This window comes from Pelodiscus sinensis, chromosome 21, assembly GCF_049634645.1.
Source record: "Pelodiscus sinensis isolate JC-2024 chromosome 21, ASM4963464v1, whole genome shotgun sequence".
Classification (NCBI taxonomy): domain Eukaryota; kingdom Metazoa; phylum Chordata; order Testudines; family Trionychidae; genus Pelodiscus; species Pelodiscus sinensis.
This window is the reverse complement of record NC_134731.1, coordinates 12484796-12497325: the sequence shown is the minus strand read 5'-3', so window position 1 is coordinate 12497325 and position 12530 is coordinate 12484796. Positions and strand designations below refer to the sequence as shown.

Here is a 12530-nt window from a genome sequence, read left to right as displayed (position 1 = left end):
GATTTGCTTTAGGTAGTTTAATGAGAAAATGAATTACTTTTACTTTCCAACAAGCTTCCTGAGTCATTAAGTATTTAAATGCCTTATAACTCTTAAAGTTTATATACTTATTTTTATTTTTCAAAACCTTTTAATGAATAATAAAGCTGCTGAGAAGTTGTTTCATCAATAGACTTTATTTGCAAGTTTTATTAACATGAGGATATTAATTTTGGTGGATTGCTTTAAAGGATCTAGTTAAAAATCACAAAACTAATGAGTGTCAAGTCTGTGATACACAGCATTTGGCAAGGCGTGAGCGCCTGCAGACACACACAGCCTGCAAAGACCTTGTTTAAATGGACAATTCAGAAACTGGGTTCGAAGGTTCAAAGGACTGATAATGAGAAACAACATTTGGTTTCTCAGTCTCCTATTCAAATCCAGCTCCAGTGGGCAGCAGCAGCAAGTTGTTACCATCTGGTGGCTGTTGTGGGTCATTTGAAATCGATAGATGTTCACAGTCCAGTTCCTAATGTGCAAAAGTCCACATCAAATAAACTCCTCCCATAAGCTGCACAAATTATAAGGGTTATAATAATTAGCACCCTTGGTAGTCTCAGGCCTTGTCTACACTAACCTCTGCCGTTGATCTAATCTACGTGACTTTAAATACTCAAATAGCATAGTTGAAGTCGACATACTTACCGCAGCGTCATGTGTGCGGTGAGGTTGGCAGGGCTGCTCTCCCATCAGTGCTGGCTACTCTTCTTGTTCTGGTGCAGTACCAGCGTTGTGGGAAAGCACTCGGAGATCGATTTATCGCATCTTAGCAGACATGATAAATCAATGGCCGGTGGACCAATTGTTGCAGTATCAGTCCTTGACGCAGTGGAGACACACCTGCAGGGTGTGTCTACACTTTGAGCTGGCAGTGTAATTCCTAGCTTGAGAATGCATATTCACACAATACCTCTGATCAAGCTAGTGTGCTAAGAATAATGTAGCCACTGCAGTGTGAGAATGAGGTCTAAGCAAGTCTTTTGAGCACCTAGTCTTTTCCCATGGGAGAAGCGGTGGATGTGGTATACCTAGACTTTAGTAAGGTGTTTGATACAGTCTCGCATGATATTTTTATAAATAAACTAGGCAAATACAACTTAGATGGGGCTACTATAAGGTGAGTGCATAACTGGCTGGATAATCGTTCTCAGAGAGTAGTTATTAATGGTTCACAATCCTGCTGGAAAGGTATAACAAGTGGGATTCTGCAGGGGTATATTTTGGGACCGGCTCTGTTCAATATCTTCATCAGCGATTTAGATATTGGCATAGAAAGTACGCTTATTAAGTTTGCAGATGATACCAAGCTGGAAGGGGTTGCAACTGCTCTGGAGGATAGAGTCATAATTCAAAATGATCTGGACAAATTGGAGAAATAGTCTGAGGTAAACAGGATGAAGTTTAATAAAGACAAATATAAAGTGCTCCACTTAGGAAGAAACAATCAGTTTCACACCTACAGAATGGGAAGCGACTGTCTAGGAAGGAGTACGGCAGAAAGAGATCTAGGAGTTATAGTGGACCACAAGCTGAATATGAGTCAGCAGTGTGATGCTGTTGCAAAAAAAGCAAACGTGATTCTGGGATGCATTAACAGGTGTGTTGTGAGCAAGACACAAGAAGTCATTCTTCTGCTCTACTCTGCTCTGGTTAGGCCTCAGTTGGAGTATTGTGTCCAGTTCTGGACACCGCATTTCAAGAAAGATGTGGAGAAATTGGAGAGGGGCCAGAGAAGAGCAACAAGAATAATTAAAGGTCTAGAGAACATGACCTATGAAGGAAGGCTGAAAGAATTGGGTTTGTTTAGTTTAGAAAAGAGAAGACTGAGGGGGGACATGATAGCTGTTTTCAGGTATCTAAAAGGGTGTCATAAGGAGGAGGGAGAAAACTTGTTCATCTTGGCCTCTGAGGATAGAACAAGAAGCAATGGGCTTAAACTGCAGCAAGGGAGGTTTAGGTTGGACATTAGGAAAAAGTTCCTAACTGTCAGGGTAGTTAAACACTGGAATAAGTTGCCCAGGGAGGTTGTGGAATCCCCATCTCTGGAGATATTTAAGAGTAGGTTAGATAAATGGCTATCAGGGATGGTCTAGACAGTATTTGGTCCTGCCATGGGGGCAGGGGACTGGACTCGATGACCTCTCGAGGTCCCTTCCAGTCCTGGTATTCTAGGATTCTATGATTTCTCCTGCCATTGCAGCTGCACTTTATTTTTTGCATGTGAGCTTGTTCAAAGTCTTGGTATGTCTCCCTGTCTGGGAACTGCACTCCTAGCTTGAAACGTATCAATATCTCCTTCGCCAGAACTGTGTAAAAACCTGATTTATTTCTTTATTTCTTTATAAATTGGTTTTGGTGGCCAAACTCAAAACATTTAAAAAATCGTTTCAGGTTGATCCGAAATAATTGGGGTTTGTTTTCTAAATATTTTGTCAGAGTAGGAATGACACATTTCCTTTTTAAGGCTTTTCTTTTGTCTTTGAAAAATAAAATAAAATAAAATTGAAGTGAAATTTACCACAAAAAGTTGCAAATCCAATTTCATTTTGAAAATGTAGAGACGTGATGAAGTTTTTCAGATTTGGGGATTTTTTTTCTGACTGAAATAATTCAGAATTCAACATGAATTTGATAAATGTTTCAAATGACCCAAATCTGCATTTTACTGGGGATGGGGTTGGATTTGTTTTATCTAAACAATTTCACACGTATCTGGATAACGATAGGGAATATTTTATTGACACAGCCTGTGCTGCATCCATTCTGCAAAAAAGGGGCTCCCGTCTTCATGCTTTGTAATGCTACAAACAAGTTAAATGGGCACTTTGCCCTGTAGACTCCAGTCAAATGAACTGAGTCTCTTGCTTTAAGTCCAGCCTCCAATTCATATAGTGTGGTTTTCCCCCTGCTTCAAACACCTCATTCACAGCTCTGTTCAGTCATTGCAGACCCCAAATCCATAGGTACATTATCATGATGTCTCCACTTGTTGAGCATGTAGCAATGCCACCTACGTGCTGCTCCCACCAGTCGCCTGACACCTGCTACTTCCAGACACCCCACCAGCCACCTGACGTTGCTAACACCAGCCACCTGCCGGCTGCCTCCCAAATGCTTGCTGCTGCTCCCACCGGCCACCTGCTGCTGTTCCTGCCAACAGCCAAATTAGTTACAATAGGCAAAATACCATTCTAACAATTGAATATCTAGCAGGCCTAAGCAACTGAGTAAACTGTATTTACGTAACCACATCCAGGATTTCTTTCCCATTCCAGCTGGCTGTATTGCAAGCATTGATTCAGACCCTGCTAACACCACCATGACGGTTGCAGGGGGAAAAATCTTCCAGAAAATTACAAACCAAAATCTCAGGTCCTAAATCCAGACTTGAGTTTCATATCTCTGAAATGGACAGAACCAGACCCAAACACTCCCAAGCATGAGAGTTCAAACTCAAGTTTAGATTCCAAATGTTCCCCAAAACCAGTATGATCCAATTTGGACTTTGAATTTTCTCAAGTGTCTTTGGTGTTCAATGAGAACAGGGCACCTCGCTCCTGGGGGCTCCTTTAAAAATCCCAGCCTCCATTCAGCCCAAAACATCAGTAAGTCTGAGCTGTGAACTCGGGTCCAGACCAAACTGTGAACCTGAAATTGAGATCCAGGGTTTTCACTGGGGTTCATCTCTCAGCAACTTCCTGTGCAGAGCAAATTTGTCTATTTTGTGAGTCATGTCCATGGCAGATCTTTACCATTTTAGTAATCACAATCACAATAATCCTCATTAATGCATAACATCTCTCTTTGTCAAAACACTTCACAAACATACTACAAACTTTCAGAAATCCCTCTGCCAATTTCTAAAAGGTAGCTATGTCTGGGGTGAAACACAGCATGAGTCAGTGCAAGATGGAAAATGTGCAATGTTATGAAACCTTGAGAACCTACAAGTGATCATCATCTTAACTATGTCTCAACCATCACATAGTGCCCTCTACTGTCAGGCTGAGGTACTTACTCAGAATAAGAATACAGAGGTTGAACCTCTCTAAACTGGGAGTCTCTGGTCCAGCAACATCCATGCTTCCAGCAGGACAACAGATGTTCCTGGGCCTGAGAGACCTAATGGCAGGAGAGCTAGCCACCAGGCCCTGCTGAGGCCAGGAGCCCTGCTGGACTGGCAGGTGGGGGGCCAGGATGAGAGATTAGGAGTGAGGGCCAAAGTTCAGTAGGGGAGTTCAGTAGCCTGGGGAGACTTCAGGGGCTAGCCTGGACCTCCCTTAGTCCAGCAAACTCCCTGGTTCAGGACTGGTCAGGTCTCAAGGGTTCCAGACCAGAGAGGTCCAACTTTCACCAGCTTTTGAACTGTTTCACCTACCGAAACACCAAAGCTTCACTGACAGTTACATACTAAATCAGTCTGATCTCATTCAGCTTGCTGGAATATACAGGATTACTGCACAAAACTGAATTTTGGAGAAAAAAAATCATGCTGTGTCCACTGTCATAACATCAGCCTTAACCAAACCAGCAAATTCTCATTGTTATTTCTCCAGTTCCCTAGCTTCTGAAAGCCAGATCCTGAAAGCTTTGTGGCTTCAGTACTGGTTGCCCATCTGGAGTGTGTCTACATAGGCACCAACCAAACACTGGCAGCTGGCTCATGCCAGGCGACTCAAGCTTGCAGGGCCTTTCAAGTTGGCTGGCATGTGCCAGCCATGGGTTTTTCTTTGCTGTGTAGACATGCCTCTAGTTTCAAGGAGAATTCTTCAGTGTTCACATTATTGAAGTTATATACTTTATACAGTCCTTCTCCTCTGCTTATTTGGGACCCACGTCTCTTCAACCTGTGTCTCTTCAAAACATCCCTCCGCTTTTCAAGAGCCTCCTCTAGTCTCTTTTTCTCCTTGCTGCATAGTATGATATCACCTGCAGCATGTCCCCAGCATGCCATCTTCTGAATGTTCCTTGTGAGCATATCTGGGACAAGGATAAACAAGAAAAGGCTCAGTGCTAATCCCTGATATGTTCCTTCTTTTACCAGTAGTTTGTCTCTTTCACTGCTAGACGTTCTGACTATTGATTGCTACACCTACATACAGGGCTTGAATAAGCCACATGCAAAGTTCTGGTACCATTTTCTTCCTTATACAAAAGCAGGTTGGTATTTATTTGTTTACATTACAAGAGTGCCTAGGCAATCATGGACCAGGACTTATGCAAGGTGCTGTACAAACACAGAACAAAAGACCAGTCCCTGCTCCAAGGAGCTTACAATCTATATAGAAGACAAAAGGCAACAGATACAAACAGACTGATGAGGAACCCATCAGACAATACTTGTCAGGTATGAAAGGCTGTGTTCTCCGCACACCAGCCATCCAACCCTTATTGTGTGAAGTTATGGGAACAAAGGGAAACTTTCAGGAAGAGTAACACAAAAAGTTAAAGTTTATATTCTGCTTTCACCATGCTCTGTGAGCCCGATCGACTTCCCAGAGAAGTCGATGGAAGTGGTGTAGTAACTGATACAACAAACGGTGCGGTATCTCTTCCAGTCAAACTATATCCACACAAAGTGACCAAAGTACAACTACCAGATCACGTTTCCAAAAGTTAATTGGGGGAAAGTGCCAACTCTCTTCTTATATTAATAAAAAAGAGAAGAAACTGATAACAGTTTGTCATCATACAATAATGCTCCTTGCAAACAGAACTGCTGTCTTTATCTGGATGTTGTGAAGGGAACAGCAGTTCAGTGCGTTTTGTCCGTATCATTAGTTTCTCTGGAGAGAATATTAGGACACTGTTGCTGACAGAACATCAATAATGGAGGAGATGAATTCTTCTGAAGCACAGATTGTCTCAGCCTGGTGAAATCTAACTTATGCATCATCACTATATATCAGTGAAACAATAATGCAAGAAGGCACTGTAAATAGACCCATCTATTTCAAGTGGAAACTATTTCTGAGGGGAGTTTACATTCGATAACAGACAAGTTTGTAACTTTTTTCCAACAATAAAGTTACAACCTGATACAAGCTAGCAGCAGCTGGTTATCTTTCCCCCTGCCCTCGCAGCATAAACAGTGTAAATACCAAAATTAGGGGCCAGATACTCAACTGGTACGTATCAGCATAGCTCCAGCCCATTTGGCCCATTCACAACAGGACAGGAAAACGAGAAGGGTGTGTCTACACTGCAAGAGTATTTTGAAATAAGTTATTTCGGAATAATAACTCCCAAAATAATTATGTCGAAATAGTGTTTCCACGCTACAGAGAAGCTTCAAAATTTAGTCCAAAGCAGGCTCCCCTAATGTGGACACGCTACCTCAACTTAGAGCCCCAGGAAGTAATTACTTTCAATGGCCTACGGGAGGAGCTATTTTGAAATAGCAGCAGTGGAGCAGACACACTACTTCTATTTTGAAATAGCAAAATAGTGGGACAGATGTGCACGGCAGTTAAGTGAGTTGACCAAGGCCACACAGCGAGTCAGTGGCAGGGACAGGAATAGCATCTAGGTCTCTCAGTCCAGTGCCCTATTCACTGGCCCATTCATGTATGCAATTCATTTCTCCCTTTAATTGGTGCAGTTCTCTTAACTGGCTGGGGAAAGCTGTACGAGCAAAAGAATATTGGCTGAGGAACAGAAATGCTTTTTCATGACCTCCACTCCCAAGAAAAATATACTAAGAGCCAAAATCTCCTATCCAATATCTAGGTTTCCAGTAACTTGGGGTATGTCTACACTACCCTCCTAGTTCGAACTAGGAGGGTAATGTATGCATACCGCACTTGCTAATGAAGCCCGGGATTTGAATTTCCCGGGCTTCATTAGCATAAGCGGGGAGCCGCCATTTTTAAATCCCCGCTGCTTCGAACCCCGTGTAGCGTGGCTACACGGGGCTCGAACTAGGTAGTTCGGAATAGGACCCTAGTCCGAACTACCTAGTTCGAGCCCCGTGTAGCCGCGCTACACGGGGTTCGAAGCAGCGGGGATTTAAAAATGGCGGCTCCCCGCTTATGCTAATGAAGCCCGGGAAATTCAAATCCCGGGCTTCATTAGCAAGTGCGGTATGCATACATTACCCTCCTAGTTCGAACTAGGAGGGTAGTGTAGACATACCCTTATATAGTGAGGTAGGAGTAGCATCCACAGAGGACCAAGGCAGGGAGGGAGCTTGTGCACATTATGGCCTCAAGCCAGCCTATTATAGGTTTCATTAGACTCCTCGCATGCATACAGTGAAGTGCTTGCTTCAGGGCTTTGCTGGATTGAAGCCGGGTCCCTAGTCCTCCAAACACCTGAGCATTTTGCCGCCCGTGGAAAAGTTACATATTATCTATGCCCTCTTCTGCACCCTGCTCACGCTTCCTAGTGTAGAAGCGGCATGTACAGTACAAGATTTCTGCACCTTTGCTCTTGTGTAATTGAACACAAGGAGGGTTTAGTTCACCTTACCCATGAACTCAAGGCACTGACTCTGTGAGAACGGGTGTGATAGCACTGATGCAGAAAAGGAGATAATCTTTCAAGAGCAATGGTGGACGACTTGTGGCCCAGGAGACATTTTGTTTACTGTCGCCCACACACAGGGCTGCCAGATTCTGCGGATTTCCGTCCGCGTGGGTTTTTTTCCTAGCAGGATTACTAAAGTGATTGGCCTGCAGACCAGCCAATGGGGAGGGAGGAAAGGGGGTAGTTGCCCTGGCGCACAGCGATTCAAAGGGTCCTGAGACTCTTGGCTGCCACCACGGCTACTGCAGCAGTGGGAGCAGCTGAAGCATCGGACCTCTTTAAATTGCCACCGGGGCGCTGCTCTGCAAAGCTCTGAGGGCTTGTGGGAGGGGCCTGGTGCTATGATCAGTGAGGCATGGAGGGGTGGCTGCTCCCAGCCCCACCCCTTCTGCCTGAAGACCTGCCCCTTCCAAGACGTGGAACAGGGCCCGCCCACACCTTGAACAGGGGCCTGTGGAAGCTGTCAATTCCCCTGTACACACCTCCAGCAAGGGCACGTGAAGTGAGGTGCACATTAAGGCACTAATCTTCAGGGAGTTTGACAGTGACTGTACAAGAAGAGAGAAATAGAGAAATTTCAAAAAGAAAGCGAGAGCTGTGGCATTCCAGGGTATTATCTAATTTCTTTTAAAAACCTCTATTTATTTTCAGACTCGCATTTTATCTCTCTGTCAATTGCTGATGAATGTATTTTCATACAGACAGTTTCATTAAGTGCTTTAAGTAATTCGCCTATTATAGATTTAGCCATTTCCTTTCCAGAGTCAGAGAACTCACTTTCTTTTTAATAGTCGGCTCATCTTCGTTTTCTATCTAAATGAGTTTCTTTCCCTCTGTCTAATTTCATTTCTTTCTTTTCTGCCTTTTTTTAATCCTCCTCTCAATTGTTTGTCTTCCAAGTTTGGAAATTGTTAGAACATGCACTTGGAGCAGGCTACGTTGAGGACTGACACCTCAGTAGCTGCGGAGCCTAGGCTTCATTGAGAGTCCATGGGATTTAAGCTCCTAAGTTACTTAGATTTTTTGGCAACTATTACTCAGAGACCACACATGCTTTTTTTCCCCCCTGTGCTGTGATCTTTTTTATAGTAGGTCAAATTCATCCCTGTTGTAATGTCATTGCTTTAAATGGATTTATCTCGGTGATCAAGCTGGGCCACATCTCCTTCTTATGCTTCGTAATGTACGTTTCCACCTTTCCTGCAAATTCCTTCCTCTGCAAGCCTGCGGTTCGTTAAAGGGTGCTCCCTTCATGTTTCCACAGAGAGTCATTCCTTAGCCGAGACAAGGAATTCATACTTAATGGACATCTGTCCATAGGACATCATGTTCATAACAGCAAAAATGATGCTGCTGTATCATTCTGATGCACTCGGCGTAGCGATGGGACTTTGAACATGAAAACTTCTTTCTTTATCATTTTTTAGTTTTGATCATTAGTTCCCAGCAGACGAAAATTAGACTGGGAAGCTTTCATAACAGACATGTTCCTATGCAGGATCTATCTTGTGGATAAACAAATTATTCTTCCTGCCATCAGACTGTGATGAAACAAGAAAAATATTTGTTTCATGTCTGTGGCAATATTGCAATGAAAGGAGACATCCAGGAAATGGAAAGAAGTCTAAGATGGCATGATAATTCAGGCAATCTTCACTGCAAAGAAAAATAAGTGTGTTTTTGAACAAATACGGAGAGAGGGCATATTAGTTATACTGTAAGGTAATAAGGCAAGGCCAACCACAGCTAGAATGGCATAATGGCAGCTTCACAGAGAGAAACATTACAAGTGTCTTTGTAACCCACACACCTGGGATACATCTAGACTGCAGAGTTTTTCAAGGAATGCATCTGCTTTTCTGAAAAAAATGTCGTAAAAGTGGACACGTTTTGTCAGCATCCCTGTAAACTTGGTTTTACGAGAAAGAAGGGATGTACCGGAAGAAGGATTTTTTTTTCTGAAATGTGGCCACATGTAGATGGGCCAAATTTCAAAGAGCCTCTTTCAGAAGTAAATTGGGAAAAGATACACAATTTCTGTACTGCAAATTGCATTTCTTTTTCCGGTTTATCTTTGTAGTCTAGACATAGCCCTAGTGTGGTTCGCTATCCCATGTAGTGGCACTTAGACCAATTATAGCAAGAGATAAGAACAAGGGAGCTCCACAGCCTAAGCTGAGCACCAGCTGGCTTTTAGCTCAGGCAGTAGAGGCTCCTACACTAAGGTCCTAGGTTCAAATTTGTCGTCTCTTGGGATTTTAGAGCAAAGTAGCTATTGTGTGATAGTTATCTCACTGTTAAAGTATGCTGTTGAATCAGTGAAGTCATGGTCTCATAGTTTGTGGCATTTCAACCAATAGGACTGCATTATGTAAATTAAGTGAAGTCAACTGTGTGATGGTTAGCTCAGCCAGCACCACTGAGAAGATGTTGTTCAATGATTGTTACTTCTCATGAGAAAAGCTAATAGAAGGGTTTGTATTAACATATTGATGGAAAATCTTGGGCCTAGATCCAAAGTCCTTTGAAGTCAGTAGGAACATTTCCACTGATTTCAAATGAAAGACTCGCATTGACTTCAAAGGATTTTGAATCAGATCCCTATTGGGCAAGACAACCATTAGACTTCAAAGGAGAATCCGTATAGGCGTATGTGGGATAAAGGATGGCGCTGTTTTGTGGCAGTGGAGTTGGAGAACATATGCCAAGTAGGTGGGGTGCAATGCTAAAGAGTCTAGAAGAAATAACATTACAGAAAAATGATGTGGCCAACTCTTGTGATTCTGTCACAAGTCTTGTGCTTTGTAGTGTTTCCGTTATGATCCTTGCATCCAACAAACTGGTTTTTGCCCATGAAAACTGATGCTCAAATAAATCTGTTAGTCTTTAAAGTGCCATAGGACTCCTTGTTTTTGCAGATACAGAATAACACAGCTTCCCTTCTGAGACTTGTCCATTATTATTATTCTTTAAATTCCCCACAAAACCATACCAGCGAGAAGCAATATTGGTTGGTTGGTTGGTTGGTTGGTTGGTTGGTTTGCTTTGCAAAAGTGGGAAAAGCTCCATTATTTTCACTTCTGTGAAAAGGAGCAGCAATTTTACTGTAAAATCTGCATTGGCTCATGAATTTCAGATAAGATATACTGTATATTTGAAGCTGCCCTCATTTCCCATCAACACCCTTTTCTCCCTGTAATTGATTATGTTCAGTCTGTAACCTATGACAAAGACACGTTTCCCTAGATAGGAGATGGGTTTTTGCTGATATTAGTCATACGTTAATGAACTCTATATTCTCAGTTTAATCACTACAGTAAGGCCACCTCTCCACTTACTGGAAGATTTATGCTGCAGCGGTCGATCTTCCAGGGTTCGATTTAGCAGGTCTAATAAAGATCCGCTAAATCAAATGCTGCTGGTGTCCCCATTGACCATGGTACTCCTCGCGAGGGAAATCGATTGGAGTGTTTCTGAAACTCTGGCTGTAGGGCCACTCCAGAAAATCAACACAAGGTATGTGGACTCCAGCTGCACATCTTGTATTGATTTTCTCCACCAGTGTTGACTTGGCCTTCGTTTAACTGTTCCAAGGCTGTATGTTTGATTCCACTGACAATTCCTTTCTTCTGAGTGCATTTTTTGTTTGTTTATTTATTTGGTATGGTGGCTTGCTGAAGAAGCATTTGGGATTGATTCTCTAAAGTGTATCCTTTGTCCAGGCATATTTGGCTGTGCAAAGGGAGCGTAAAATGCGACTAGATCAAAATGAAAACATTTGGCATCCACTCGGGAGTACCAGCCCCAAGCATTCAAAGGAAAAAGCAGATGTTCAGCCCCCAAAATTAAGAGGCCCGGTGAAGCAGCATTATATTTTAAAAACAAAATATGTGAGATTCTTTTTAATTGTGGAGTCTTTTTGGAGTGCTTACGCAGTATTTTCAAGCCTTTCTCTGCAGTCGCGAGGACTGCTGTCATACTTTGCTATAAATCAAAACTGAGATTCTCACATATTTATTGGACTTGAGGAGTTGAGGCTGTAAGTCAGGCACAAAATATTGTAAAACTCATACCAGAACCATGAGAGTTGGTCGGCAATATTCCTCACTTAGTCCCGGTCTACACTAGGGGAGTGTGACTGGGCGTCTGCCCCACACTGGCCCTTTAAGGGTTAAAACCCAGCCCAGAAGAGAGTTGGAGCTATGGAGCCAGCAGCTGTGACTAGTATGAACCGACTAGGGTCCATATAAATGGGCTGGTATAAATAAAGACTCCTGGAGGAGTTAGGGCCAGCTCACAACATTTTGGCACCTGAGGCAGGGAGCTCAAATGACGCCCCCATTCCCCCTCGCTTGGGCCAAAACTTTGAAAGGTCTCTTGTGTCCTCCTTCCTCCAGCACAGCACTCCACCATCTCTGTGCATCTAGAGCAGAGAGAATATATATGCACCAGCAGCAGACACAATTTTCTACACTCTGGGTCCTAGTGGTGCCCTTCCCCCACAGTCTGGTACCTGAGGTGGCCACCTCAGTTCACCTCATGGTAAGGCCGGCCCTGGGAGGAGTGGAGTCAGACTCATTCTTGCTCCAGCTTGGCTCAGGAGGGACCTAACTGCAAGAGAAGCTGGAGGCTTCCTGACTTAGGGCAGGGCTGAGGAAAGGGCGGCAGAGCTAATGAATCTCTGGCCAGGCAAGCTCCCAAGCTGCAGGACCTGAAGCAAAGCCTGAGACTACTAGGGCAGCAGGGAGGCCGCCAGGATAGGCAAAGGCAGCAGGTCCACAAACCTTACCAATGATGAGTGGCCATTTCAGACTGCAGTTTGTCCCTGAGGCAGGTGCTAGCTGAAGACTGGTAGTGGGTCATTGAGGCAAAGTGGGCAGAGGGGGTTAGGAGCTCCCAGAGCAGGAGGACCCCAGAGTGTGGAGGCACCATGATAGGGCAGTACCCAGAGGTGGCGAAAA

At 43.6% G+C, this 12530-nt stretch overlaps 1 long non-coding RNA gene across 1 annotated transcript in view; it reads right to left on the bottom strand.

Annotated features, from left to right (window-relative positions):
* Nucleotides 1-222: 222 nt before the first annotated feature.
* The window catches only part of LOC142819263 (uncharacterized), a 39900-nt gene continuing 27592 nt past the window's right edge, over nucleotides 223-12530 (bottom strand). The window contains exon 5 of the long non-coding RNA XR_012897089.1: nucleotides 223-511. This is a non-coding gene — a long non-coding RNA (uncharacterized LOC142819263). The remainder of the gene's footprint in view (nucleotides 512-12530) is intronic.